We start from the raw sequence: 12352 nt of genomic DNA, 5'->3' as shown, positions 1-12352 counted from the left end.
GCAGATCGGTCACTGTAATACACCACATTAACAAATTGAGGAGTAAAAAGCATATGCTTATCTCAATAGATGCAGAAAAAGCTTCAGATGAAATTCAGTGTTCATTTATTTAAAAAAAAAAAAAGCAATTCTCCAGAAACAGGCATTGAGGAACATACCTCAACATGATACAGGCCATATCTGACAAATCCACAGCTAACATTATACTTCATGGTAAAAAGCTGAAACCATTTCCTCTAAGATCAGGAACACCTGGAACTGAGGATGCCCAGTCTCACCATTCTTATCCAACATAGTTTGGAAGTCCTACCCATAGCAGTCAGAGAAGAAAAAGAAAAGGAATAGAAAGTGGAAAGGAAGAAGCGAAACTGTCACAGTTCAAATGACATGATACTATACACAGAATATCCTAAAAACACCACCAGAAAATTATTAGAGCTCATCAACGAATTCAGTAAAGTTGCAAGATATAAAATAAATACATAGAAATCTGTTGCATTTCTGTACACTAACAATGAAATAGCAGGAAGAAAAATTCAGGAAATGATCCCATACCCACTCCAATATTCTTGGGCTTTCCTTGTGGCTCAGCTGGTAAAGAGTCCGCCTGCAATGCGGGAAACCTGGGTTTGATTCCTGGGTTGGGGAGATCCCCTGGAGAAGGAAAATGCTACCCACTCCAGTATTCTGGCCTGGAGAATTCCATGGACTATAGAGTCCATGGGGTCGCAAAGAGTCGGACATGACTGAGAGACTTTCACTATCAGCATTGTATCAGAGAGAATAAAATACCTAGGTATAAACCTCCTTGAGGAAGCAGAAGACCTGCACTTGGAAAACTGAGATACTGGTGAAAGAAATTGGAGACAACATAAAGAGATGGAAATGTGTATTTGGGGATTGGAATGATCGATATTGTTAAAATGATTATACCACCCAAGGCAATCTATAGTTGCAATGCAATCCATATCAAAATACTGATGGCATTTTTCACAAAACTAGAACAAATAATTTTTAAAATTGTATGGAAACACAAAAGAACCTGAATAGCCAAAACAATCTTGAGAAAGAAGAATGGAACCGGTGGAATCAGTGTCCCTGATTTCAGACTATACTACAAAGCTATGGTAACCAAAACAATAGGAACTGGCACAGAAACAGACCTATAGATCAATGAAACAAGATGGAAAGCCCAGAAATAAACCCATGCACATATGGTCAGTTAATCTATGACAAAGGAGGCAAGAATATACAGTGGAGAAGACAGTCTCTTCAGTAAATGATGCTGGAAATATTGGACAGCTACATGTACAAGAATGAAATTAGAACATTCTCTAATACCATATACAAAAATAAACTTAAAATAGATTAATGACTTAAATGCAAGGCTGGATATTATAAAATTCCTAGAGGAAAGCATAGGCAGAACATTCTTTGATGTAAATTGCAACAATATTTTTTTGCATCCATCTCCTAAAGTAAATGAAACAAAGGTAAGTAAATAGGATCTAATTAAGATTAAAAGCTTTTGCACAGCAAGGGAAACCATCAACAAAATGAAAAGACAACCTACTGAATGGGTGAAAGTATAAATCGCTCATAAAATTTAGCATCGTAAATACAACCTGATTTAAAAACAGGCAGAAGAATTGAATAGATAGACATTTTCCAAAGTGGAAATACAGGTAGCCAACAGGCACATGAAAAGATGCTCAACATCATTAATCATCAGGAAATGCAAATAAAAACCATAATGTGATAGCACCTCACATTCTGAGTATGTGTGTCTTTTTAACCTATGATGCAAGTCCAATAATATTATGTAACTCTCAAAAATCATAGGTTTGTCAGAATGACTGTTATTGAAAAGACACAAATAATATATGTTGAAGAGGGTGTGGAGGAGGAGGAACCCTTCTACACTGTTGGTGGGAATGTTAATGGGTACCGCCACTGTGAAAACAGTATGGAGTTTTCTCAAAGAACTAAAGATAGAATTTCCATATGACTCAGCAGTTCCACTCTTAGTTATATATATGAAAAAGCCAAAAACACTATTTCAAAAAGATACACGCACCCCAATGTTCATAGCAGTGTTATTTACAATTGCCAAGATGTAAAACAACCTAAGTATGCATCAGTAGATAGATGCATAAAGAACATGTGGTAAGATGTACATTGGAATACTACTCAGTCATAAAAAAAGAATGAAATCTTGCCATTTACAGCAACATGGATGGACTTGGAGGATGTTATACTAAGTGAAATAAGTCAGAGAAAGATATTATAGTTTACTACTTATATGTAGAATCTAAGAAATATAGCAAATTAGCAAATATAACAAAAACAGAAACACAGAGAGAATAAACTTGTGGTTCCCAGGGGGAGAGAGACAGGGGCAATGTAGAGGTAGGGAAGTGGGAGGTATTAATACATACTATTGAGTGTAAGATAGGTTCAAGGATGTATTGTACAAGGAGAATATAGCTGATATTTTGTAATAACTATAAATGGAAAGTAGGCTTTAAAAATTATCTAAGTTAAAAAATAAAATAAATTTAAAAATAAGCTATAAAAAAGAGAAAAAGTAAAGAAAGGTTTTAAAACAAAGACTATAAATTACCTGCAGCGGGAGCTTTGATGAGAACAAGTGTGTACCACCATAGAACCTTAGACAGTCTTGTGATGTGGAGTCTTTAGGGACCTCTAAAGGCTTAGGTGAGGTGTGGTGTTGAAAACAGGATTGGTTGGAAGTCTGTGCTAGGAGTGGTTAATTTTGCAGGTATTCCACCTTATCTTTTGTGGTCAAGTAACTTTCCTACTTGCTCCTGCAGGAGACTAGAGGTTTATCTTCTGGTAGAATTGAATTGTGAAAGCTTTCAACTGAAGGATTTGGGGCATATCAGAAAGATGAAGATGAGATATAGGGTTGAAAGTAGATTAACTAAGGAAAATGTACTGTGAAGTCATAAATGTGAAGTTGAGAGGAGTCACCATCTCGCGTGGGTTTTCCTTTAGCCTTGTTTAAGCTGCTTAGGGGAACGTATGGATAGGTAGATAGTTGAATTTAACCAGGCTTGAGATTTTACCAACTGAGGCTAGGTCAGAGGGATCCAGAAGCAAAACCTATGTTTGAGACAGTTACATCATATTATTGGACTTGCCTCACACATTAAAATAGACACAAATACTCAGAATTTGACTTTGAATTTAGATATTTCTTTTTTTTTTTTAATTTTAGCTAGTTATTAGAAGTATTACTTTGGTCTCATTCTCATTTTGACCTTGGAACTTCTATCCTATATAGCTCTTACATACTTCTGGTATGATTTTGTCCTTTATTTGATAGAGAGAAGTTGTTTCTTAGCATCAGTAGCTCTTCTCATTTAGAGTATGTAGCATGTATATATTTTTCCAAGTTCTCAAGACAGGAAATTTTTTCATCCGTGATTTTCATTCCACTTTTTAGAATTGTTCCCTGGAAACTTGAATTCCCAGCCTTTTAGAATCAGTTCAGTTCAGTCACTCAGTCATGTCCGACTCTTTGTGACCCCATGGACTACAGCATGTCAGGCTTCCCTGTCCATCACCAACTCCTGGAGCTTACTCAAACTCATGTCCATTGAGTTGGTGATGCCATCCAACCATCTCATCCTCTGTCTTTTCCTCCTGCCTCCAATCTTTCCCAGCATCAGAGTCTTTTCCAATGAGTCAGTTCTTCGCATTAGGTGGCCAAAGTATTGGAGTTTCAGCTTCACCATCATTCCTTCCAATGAATATTCAGGACTGATTTCCTTTAGGATGGACTGGTTGGATCTCCTTGCAGTCCAGGGGACTCTCCAAGAGTCTTCTCCAACACCACAGTTCAGAAGCATTGATTCTTTGGCGCTTAGCTTTCTTAATAGTCCACCTCTCACATCCATACATGACTATTGGAAAAACCATAGCCTTGACTAGACTTTGTTGGCTAGGTTCTTTGTTGGCAAAGTAATGTCTTTGCTTTTTAATATGCTGTCCAGGTTGGACATAGCTTTCCTTCCAAGGAGCAAACATCTTTTAATTTCATGGCTGCAGTGACCATCTGCAGTGATTTTGGAAGCCAAGAAAGTAAAATCTCTCACTGTTTCCATGTTTCCCCATCTATTTGCCATGGAGTGATCAGACTGGATGCCATGGTCTTAGTTTTCTGAATGTTGAGTTTTAAGCCAACGTTTTCCACTCTCTTTCACTTCCATCAAGAGGCTCTTTAGTTCTTCTTCATTTTCTGCCATAAGGGTGGTGTTGTCTGCATATCTGAGGTTATTGATCTTTCTCCCAGCAATCTTGATTCCAGCTTATGCTTCATCCAGTCCGGCATTTCTCATGATGTACTCTGCATAGAAGTTAAATAAGCAGGGTGACAGTATACAGCTTTGACGTACTCCTTTCCCAATTTGGAACCAGTCTGTTCTAACCGTTGCGTCTTGATCTGCATACAGATTTCTCAGGAGGCAGGTCAGGTGGTCTGGTATTCCCATCTCTTTCAGAATTTTCCACAGTTTGTTGTGATCCGCAAAGTCAAAGGCTTACACTTTGGCCTTTTAGAATACTTATTATTTTAGTAACCACATCATTTTCACATCAGATAGGATAATTACATTTGTGATAATGTCAGAAGAATTTCTTTTATTGCCAGATAACTTTAAAATTAAGTGATGTTTACTAGATCATGTCTAAGATACTCTTCTATTTTGAAACTGTTTTGATCATAGGTTAGATAGTTTATAGAGATAATATGAGATACTTAGTTTTATTCTGTTTAGTTTCAACTGCTAATCAGTTATTTCTAAGCAGCGGAGAAGGGCTGAAATCATAAGGGACTCCATTTGGAGGAGAAACAGTTGTTTGGCATTAAAAAATCTTAACAGAAATCTTTTGATCTCAGTTTAAGAATTCTGTATGTGTAGGAAAAAAAATCACTAACAGAGGACTTTCTTGTGAAGCAGCAGTTTTGTTAGCTTTGGACCTGTGGAAGGCCTATTGAAATATAAATAAATAGTGTTTTTATGAATTATCATAGTCATTGGATAAAAAGTACCTGCGTTTGATCTCTCACTTTGTATTACTCATTGAAAATAAGAAGTGTGTGGAAATTTTTAACTATTCCTTGAAACATTTAACTTTGAGCCTTTTTAGACAATATGATGTGTCTGCTGCTGCATTCGCTGCTGGCCAGGTCTTTGAATCTGAAGATATAATTGGAGTAGCTTTAATTTGTCTAGCTATGATAGATTGATTGGAGAAGGAAATGGCAACCCACTCCAGTGTTCTTGCCTGGAGAATCCCAGGGACGGGGGAGCCTGGTGGGCTGCCGTCTATGGGGTCGCACAGAGTCGGACACGACTGAAGTGACTTAGCAGCAGCAGCATGATAGATTGATATGAAGAAAATTGGGGCTTATTGCTTTAGCAGATGTAATGAGCAATGTGTTTTTTCTTTAGGATCAAACAGAACATAGTGAAACAGCAGGACTGGCTGGTAGTGCAGCAAGCATCATGAGTAAACACATAGGAGTCCGTTCCTTATCACGTGTGTAAGGGGAAAAAGGTAAGAAATACAGTGATCTTATTTCTTGTGAGAGCTTGAACTTGGGAAAACAAATAGCTTTATAGAAACTAATGCTCATGAATATATGTTCTAATTGCTTCATTTATGACACTGCCTCTTATTAAATCAGGAATATTGCTTTTTTCTACAAAAAAGATTTGGCTTAAGTCCAAGGAAAAAGAGGATGTTTTAAAATTCCTATTGAATTACATCAAAATGCTAATTTCTGTACCAGTGCTTGGCTTCTTCCTTTTAGAGTCAACTTCTATCTTGAGCATAGAAAGGTAATTTCAGCATAACAAAGAGCATGGACTTGAGCAATATTATTAAGAGGAAATCTACCCAATTAATTGGTATATCTACCCAATTAATGTTATGAATACTTCTTAGTTAATCGCACAAGTACTAAATAGTTAAATCTTACTTTAGGATAAGGAATCAGAAATACAGATTTAATTACATTATTTTATTTTGTATGTTTAGATTAGTTCTGAAGAGAAGTCATTTCCAGCAGAAAATTGGAAGCATTTTGTTAATTCTGATAGAGCAAGACTTCTTAATCACTGACATTTTTCTGACTAGAAATCTTCTTTGTTTTCTTTCAAGCCTTATGATTATTTAATGCGTAGAACATGGTGGTGGGAAGGGAAGGTATGTGGGTGAGATTGGTTTCAGAGACTGATTCCCTATTGGAGTGTTGTGTGCTCTGGCTGAGTGCTCTGATTTTCCATGTACGCTTCAAGGATAGAGGTGTGGGTCTGACAGTGTGTGGCAGACTGAGTTCTTAAGGCACCTAGCAGTAGTAGTTTCCTCACCAAAACTTCTGGACTTGGAGCTGGCTAGGTATTTCTTGTCCCCTAGCTTTCTCACATATGAGTGTGAGAAAAGAGTGCTTCTGTCTGCCTTCATCTGGCAAAATCTTATTTTTCAGACATCTCCTCTTTAGGAAGTTTTCAACCCACTGCAAAGACCATTAATAATAATAAATAATAATTAGTCAGCAATAATAAATTATTGGAGTATTTCTTACAGTAGCCCATCCTACCACAAATAATATACCCCTGCTCTAGTCTGATTTGGAGTCCCATCTTCTTTGGCTGCATAGTAAAAACAGGAGGATAAAGGGAAATCCTATATATTAAAGAGAGGCCCTTCCCATCTTCTGTTCTTCTTTCAGACAGTGATTACCTGGTGTTAACATCTCTGCACCCCCTTATAGGAGATTATATGACTCTTCTTGGGAGTCCAAAGAAAAGACCTAGATATGCTGACATTTGGAGGTCTCTCAGTGAAATAGCTTTGTTCCCCACCAATCACTGTGCAGTAGAAGCCTTCCAGCTGGGAAGCCACACATTCAGAGCTTCCAGTTGACTTTTGGTACTTCATTTGTTCAATGTGAGGCATTTGAGGAAAGCATCCAATGTGAAAGACAGAGATCAAAACACAAAACAGGAACTTGGAGGAAATAGTATTGGAAACAGAAGGTTTAGGAAAAAGAAAAAAAGTCAGACCAAATTGTAGGTAATTATATTAAAGAAGTAAGAAAAGAATTATATCCATGAAGTAAGATCAAGATGTCATAAAAAGGATCAGAAAAAGAAAGTACCCTGGAAATTTAAAATATGATAGTTTTAGTACATTTAAATTAAAAAAAAAAACTCTCAGGTTTATAGAAAATTTGCAAGTATAGTACAGAGAATTTTTTTCTTTGAATCATTTGAGAGTAAGTTGCTAGCTGCGTCCCCTACCATGTTTGAAACTGTTCCCTTCAAAAAAGGATTTTGTACATAACTATAACACTGCCATCAAATTAGGGAATGAACTTTGATGCATTACCACCATCCTGTTGTCAGATCTTTCTCATTTTGCCGGATGTGCAAATAATGTCCTTTTTGGGGAGTACTGAGTTTGGGATCACGTGTTTCATTTAGTTGGGAAGCCAGCCAGTGTTTCGTGCAGTTTCAATCTGACCTCCCCACCCTGTTTTGGGAGTAAGCAAGGGTGTGCGTGCTCCCCGTGTGCTTCCCACAGCCCTTCTGTTAGTACCACTGGCCCTTCAACCAGCCAAGGGGACTTGTCTTCCTGGCGTCGAGCCCCTGGGCTTTGGCTTCCAGTGTGTGGGTTCAGTGGCTCACTCCCCAGGGAGTTTCTCCACCCGTGAAATCCCCCTCCTCTTCTGAGTCCCCTCCCAAGCACACAGGCCCCAGCCTGATCACTTTTCTTCCTTTCCTACCTGATTCCATGTGGATGTTTCCTATAGCCTTGGTTGTACAAGAGTCTTTCTGCCAGTCTCCAGTTAGTGTTCAGTGAGATGGTTCCACATGGAGATGTATTTTTGATGTGTTTTTGGAGGGAGGTGAGTTCCACTCTTTTCCTGCTCCACTACCTTGATCTCTCTTCAGTAAACTTAATTTTTTTAAGAACAGTTTTAGGTTCAGAGAAAAATTGAGCAGAAAATACAGGGAGTTTCCATATACCTCATTTCGTCCTACCCCACCCCCCCAAATCCTCTCCCAACCTCCCCTAGTGTGGACATTGCTGTTTGTTTTTATTGCGATCTATCAGGGAGCATGAAGTTTGTTTGTCCTGTTACTGATGATGTTCATTCACTCTGATCACTTATGTAAGGTGACATCTGCCAAGATTTGCCTCTGAAGTGACTCCTTTTTTTTTGTAATTAGTATTTTTGTGGAGAGGAATTTTGAAACTATATAGTTTCAAAATTCAAAGTAGTTTCAAATACCCCATTCCTCATTACACTTGGAATTCATTCATTTATGTTGTAAAGACTCATGGCTTTCTATTTTTAACCCAATGGTTATAATCTGTTGCTACCATTGTTTACTTTGATGTTTAGAATGTCCCTGGTTAGGTCAGTGGAAGCTCCTTCAAGCTGGTTTCTGTGTCCTTTGATATGTCCCCATCATTTTTGGACACTTCTTTTTTCTTTTTTGTTTAATTGAAATGTAATTCACATACCATACCATAAAATTCACCCTTTTAAAATATATAGTTCAGTGGTTTCTATATATTTGCAGAGTCTTGAAGTCATCACCACTATCTAATTCCAGAACATTTTCATCACTCCAAAAAGAAATCTTGTCTCTGTTAGCAGTTACTCCCATTTCCCTCCAGTTCCTCCCAGCTGCTGGCAACCCACTAATGTACTTTTTGTTTCTGTGCCTATTTTGGACATTTCATATAAATGGAATCATGTAATCTGTAGGTTTTTGTGTCTGCTTGTTTCAGTTACGATGATATTTACAAGCTTCATGTATGTTATAGCATATGGCAATACTTTATCCATTTAAATTATCATACACTATTATATTTTGTTAATATATAATACCACATTTTATTTATCCATTTATCAATTAATAGATCTTTGGATCATTTTCACCTCTTGGTGTTATGAATAATGTTGTTCTGAGCATTCACAGATAAGTTTTTGTGTGAATGTATGTTTTCATTTCTCTTCGGAATAAGCCTAGAAGTGGAATAGCTATGCCATGTGGTTAATTCCTTTTAACTTTTTGAGGAACTGCCTAACTGTTTTCCAAAGTTGCCACACCATTTTACTTTCTTCCCAGCTATGTGTGAGGGTTCATGTTTCTCTCCATCCTCATCAAAGTTCTTATATTTTTTCTACTTCAGCTTTAGAATCAGGCATTTTTCCGTGGAGCCCTTGCTCTTTTTAGTGAATAACAATATTTACAAATCAAATCTGGTGCTAGGTATGCTCATTGCTACATGGAGCGGAGGTTGGAATCTGCTGCTCCAAGGTTCTTTGAATATATGTGTACACACACACACTTAGATCTGTGTTTATTGCCATGAATACAAAAACTGTGTTTACTTATTACTATAAGTATGCTTATTGAAATCCATGAGCTCAAACTGACAATTCAGATTCCAAACCAACACTGCAGGGTTCTTTGTATTTTTCTCTTTTTCCACATTTACATTGCAGGGTTCTTTCTAGTTCTCAGTTTTCCCCTATTTTAACCCCTTCTCCACCAATGAGAAACCTTCCTCCTAATACCCTTTGCATCATCGCTTCTCTGATCCATCCCTCTGCATGTAATCTGGGCCCTGTCGCTGTCTCCTCCCTTTGGTCCTTCTAGTCCTGCTCAGACTGTGACCTGCCACCCTGGACTGCCCTCTTCTATCTCCTCCGCACCCTTCCTGCATGTGAAGCCATCCTGCCCACTGTGCTGTCTCCCTGCCAGACCATCCCTTGGTGTGGGCGCCCTCCTCACCTCTCTGGGACTCTTAACGACTCACGCTGGGCTGTGCTGCACAGGCGGTTTCCTTCTTGGGGCTGTGACACCTGATGCTGGGCCACCCCTATGTAAGGGCATCTGCTTTGCCACACTTGGGCTCTGACTCCCCCCATACACAGATGCCCTCTTCATCTGCTCCTTATTTATTGAATTGTTAATAATTTTTCCCCTTTATTTTTATTTTTTCAAGTTTTTATTTTAAAGTCACTATAAATTCACAGGACATTGCAAAAATAGTATAGTTTTTTGTGTATCCTTCATTTACAGTTTTTCTCATTTGCTACATCTTATGCAACTAGAGAAAATGTAAAATCCAGGAAATTAGTATTTTATTTGTCCGTTCATCAGTTGATGGATATTTTGGTTGTTTCTACCCTTTTGCTCTTATGAATAATGCTGCTGTGTGCATATTCATGAGTGTATATAGTTCTGTCCCATTTATCACAGGCAGATTTGTATAACCACCATTTCAATTTAAGATACAGCATGATTCTATCACCACAAATATCTCCCTTGTGCTTCTCCTTTATAGTCATGCAAATTCTTCTCTCTCCACTGTCACATATTTAATGACTTCTTAAAATTAAAAACATTATTACAAGTCACAGGAAGAGAAGAGCTGAGCAAGGATAGAGATAAACTATGTTTATGTTATGTTCATGAATGGGAAAACTTAGTATCATTACCAATCCTGAGGGAGGGGCAGGCTACGAATTCTAATTTCTGAAGGTTGATTTTTATTGGCATTTTTTTCCATCGGGCACCATTGCTGAGTCTTGGGGCCACTTGGGGCAGTTTTTCCTTCAGCTCCTGGCTTTATGCAGAGAGCCCAGTCTGGCCCTCTGTAATGCAGAAACTTCTAGAAGTTTACAGCCAATGGTTCCCATCCTACTTTCTAGCTTTCAAATCCTGGGTCTGAAGGTTGCTGTCTAGTTTTGTAACCCCTGTGACTGCCACCCTTCAATTCTCACTCATTGCTGTGGCTTGATCTCTTCTTTGTTAATGGCTTATTTCTCTTTCTTGGTTTTGAATTTCACTATATAAACTCTTTAAAAATAATGTGTTTTATCTAGAATTTCTGTATTCAAAGTAGAAAAGAATGTTTTCCACCACAAGCTCAGTACACTTTTTTTCCTTTTCTTTTGAAAAATTTCAAGCCTGTAGAAAAGTTGAAAGAATAGTATAGTGAAGAATATACAGTGAAAGAATAGTACAGAAATATCCATCACCAGGTTCATCAATTTCTACTATTTTGCCTCTTTCTTGAGCCCTTTTCTCCTCTCCCCCTCACCCTTGCCACTCACTCACACTGACATTCACATATTTTTTTTTCTGAATTATTTGCAAGTTAGTTGCAAATAACATAACACCTTTTTTCCCCAAATAGATACAGTAGGTGTCTCCTAAGAGTAAAGACATTCTCCTACAAAATTTAAATACTTATCACATCCAGGAAAATGATTATTTATTCATTGTATCACTAATGTATAGTCCAAATTCCCCTGATTATCCCTTAAATGTCATTTTTTTTGCTCTGTATTTTATATGTATATTTCCTTGATCCAGTTAGTATTCACGCATAACATTTGGTTCTTTCATTTCTTTAGTCTGTCTTAATTCAGAATTGAATACACTGAATTTTTTGGAGAATTCAGGACAGTTGTCTTAGAATGCCTCACATTCTACATTTGTCTAATTTTTCATGATTCAATTCACATTAAACAATTTGAGAAAGAATACTTTGTAGGTAAATGTTTTAAATTTATTGTATCACATCAGGAGATGCATACTGTCGGCTTGTTAAACTGTTGGTGATGCTGAACTTGTTCATTTGGTTAAGGGAGTGATTGCTGCATCTTTTCACTGTAAATGTGCATTTTCTCCCTTGGGACTAACAAATCACCTATAGAATGATATTTTGGGGGCATTGTGAAAATTTTCTTCCCCACTATTTACCTAAAGGTTTTAGGCATCCATTTTTGATGCTTGTCTGAATCAGTAGTTACAATTGGAGTTCAATACAGTTTCTTGAATGGCTGTTTATACTGTTCATTTGTTTATTTCACAGGTGTTTATGAAATAGGTGCCACATTGGGCTCTGTGACAATCACATGGTGAACACTGTTTAGTGGGTGTCTTGGAGTTATAGCTCAGGGATGGAGCATTTGACTGCAGTTTAGTGGGTGCCTTGTGGTGTCTGCAGTGTGGTGGGAGAGACTGACATTAATCAAATAACCACACCAGTGTGTATTTATAATAAGACTGTGATAATTATTATAAAGGGAAAGGTAAGGGTGCTTTGAGAGATTGATTATAAGGAGAGATCACCTTTTCTAGGGATTCAGGAAGACTTCTTGTGAAGGTAGTATTTGAGCTAAGAACTAAAGATGTAGAGTTGGCCAAAAAGTTCCTTCAGGTTTTAAGTAAAAAAAGAAGACACATTTGCATTTTCACCAGGAAATTTATTGAGTAACATATTCACT

General features: G+C 37.5%; 1 protein-coding gene across 3 annotated transcripts in view; it reads left to right on the top strand.

The window, feature by feature from the left end:
- The window catches only part of ZFYVE9 (zinc finger FYVE-type containing 9), a 176329-nt gene that overhangs the window by 63210 nt on the left and 100767 nt on the right, over positions 1–12352 (top strand). For 2 of the 3 annotated variants that reach the window (XM_043878351.1, XM_043878349.1), the window contains exon 2: positions 5481–5586. The exons of the other annotated variant lie outside the window; for it this stretch is intronic. The gene's annotated coding sequence lies outside the window, so the exon portion shown is untranslated. The remainder of the gene's footprint in view (positions 1–5480; positions 5587–12352) is intronic. 3 annotated transcript variants of the gene reach the window in all.

Source organism: Cervus elaphus, chromosome 20 (genome assembly GCF_910594005.1).
Source record: "Cervus elaphus chromosome 20, mCerEla1.1, whole genome shotgun sequence".
NCBI lineage: Eukaryota > Metazoa > Chordata > Mammalia > Artiodactyla > Cervidae > Cervus > Cervus elaphus.
This window is presented reverse-complemented; position numbering and strand designations above follow the sequence as displayed.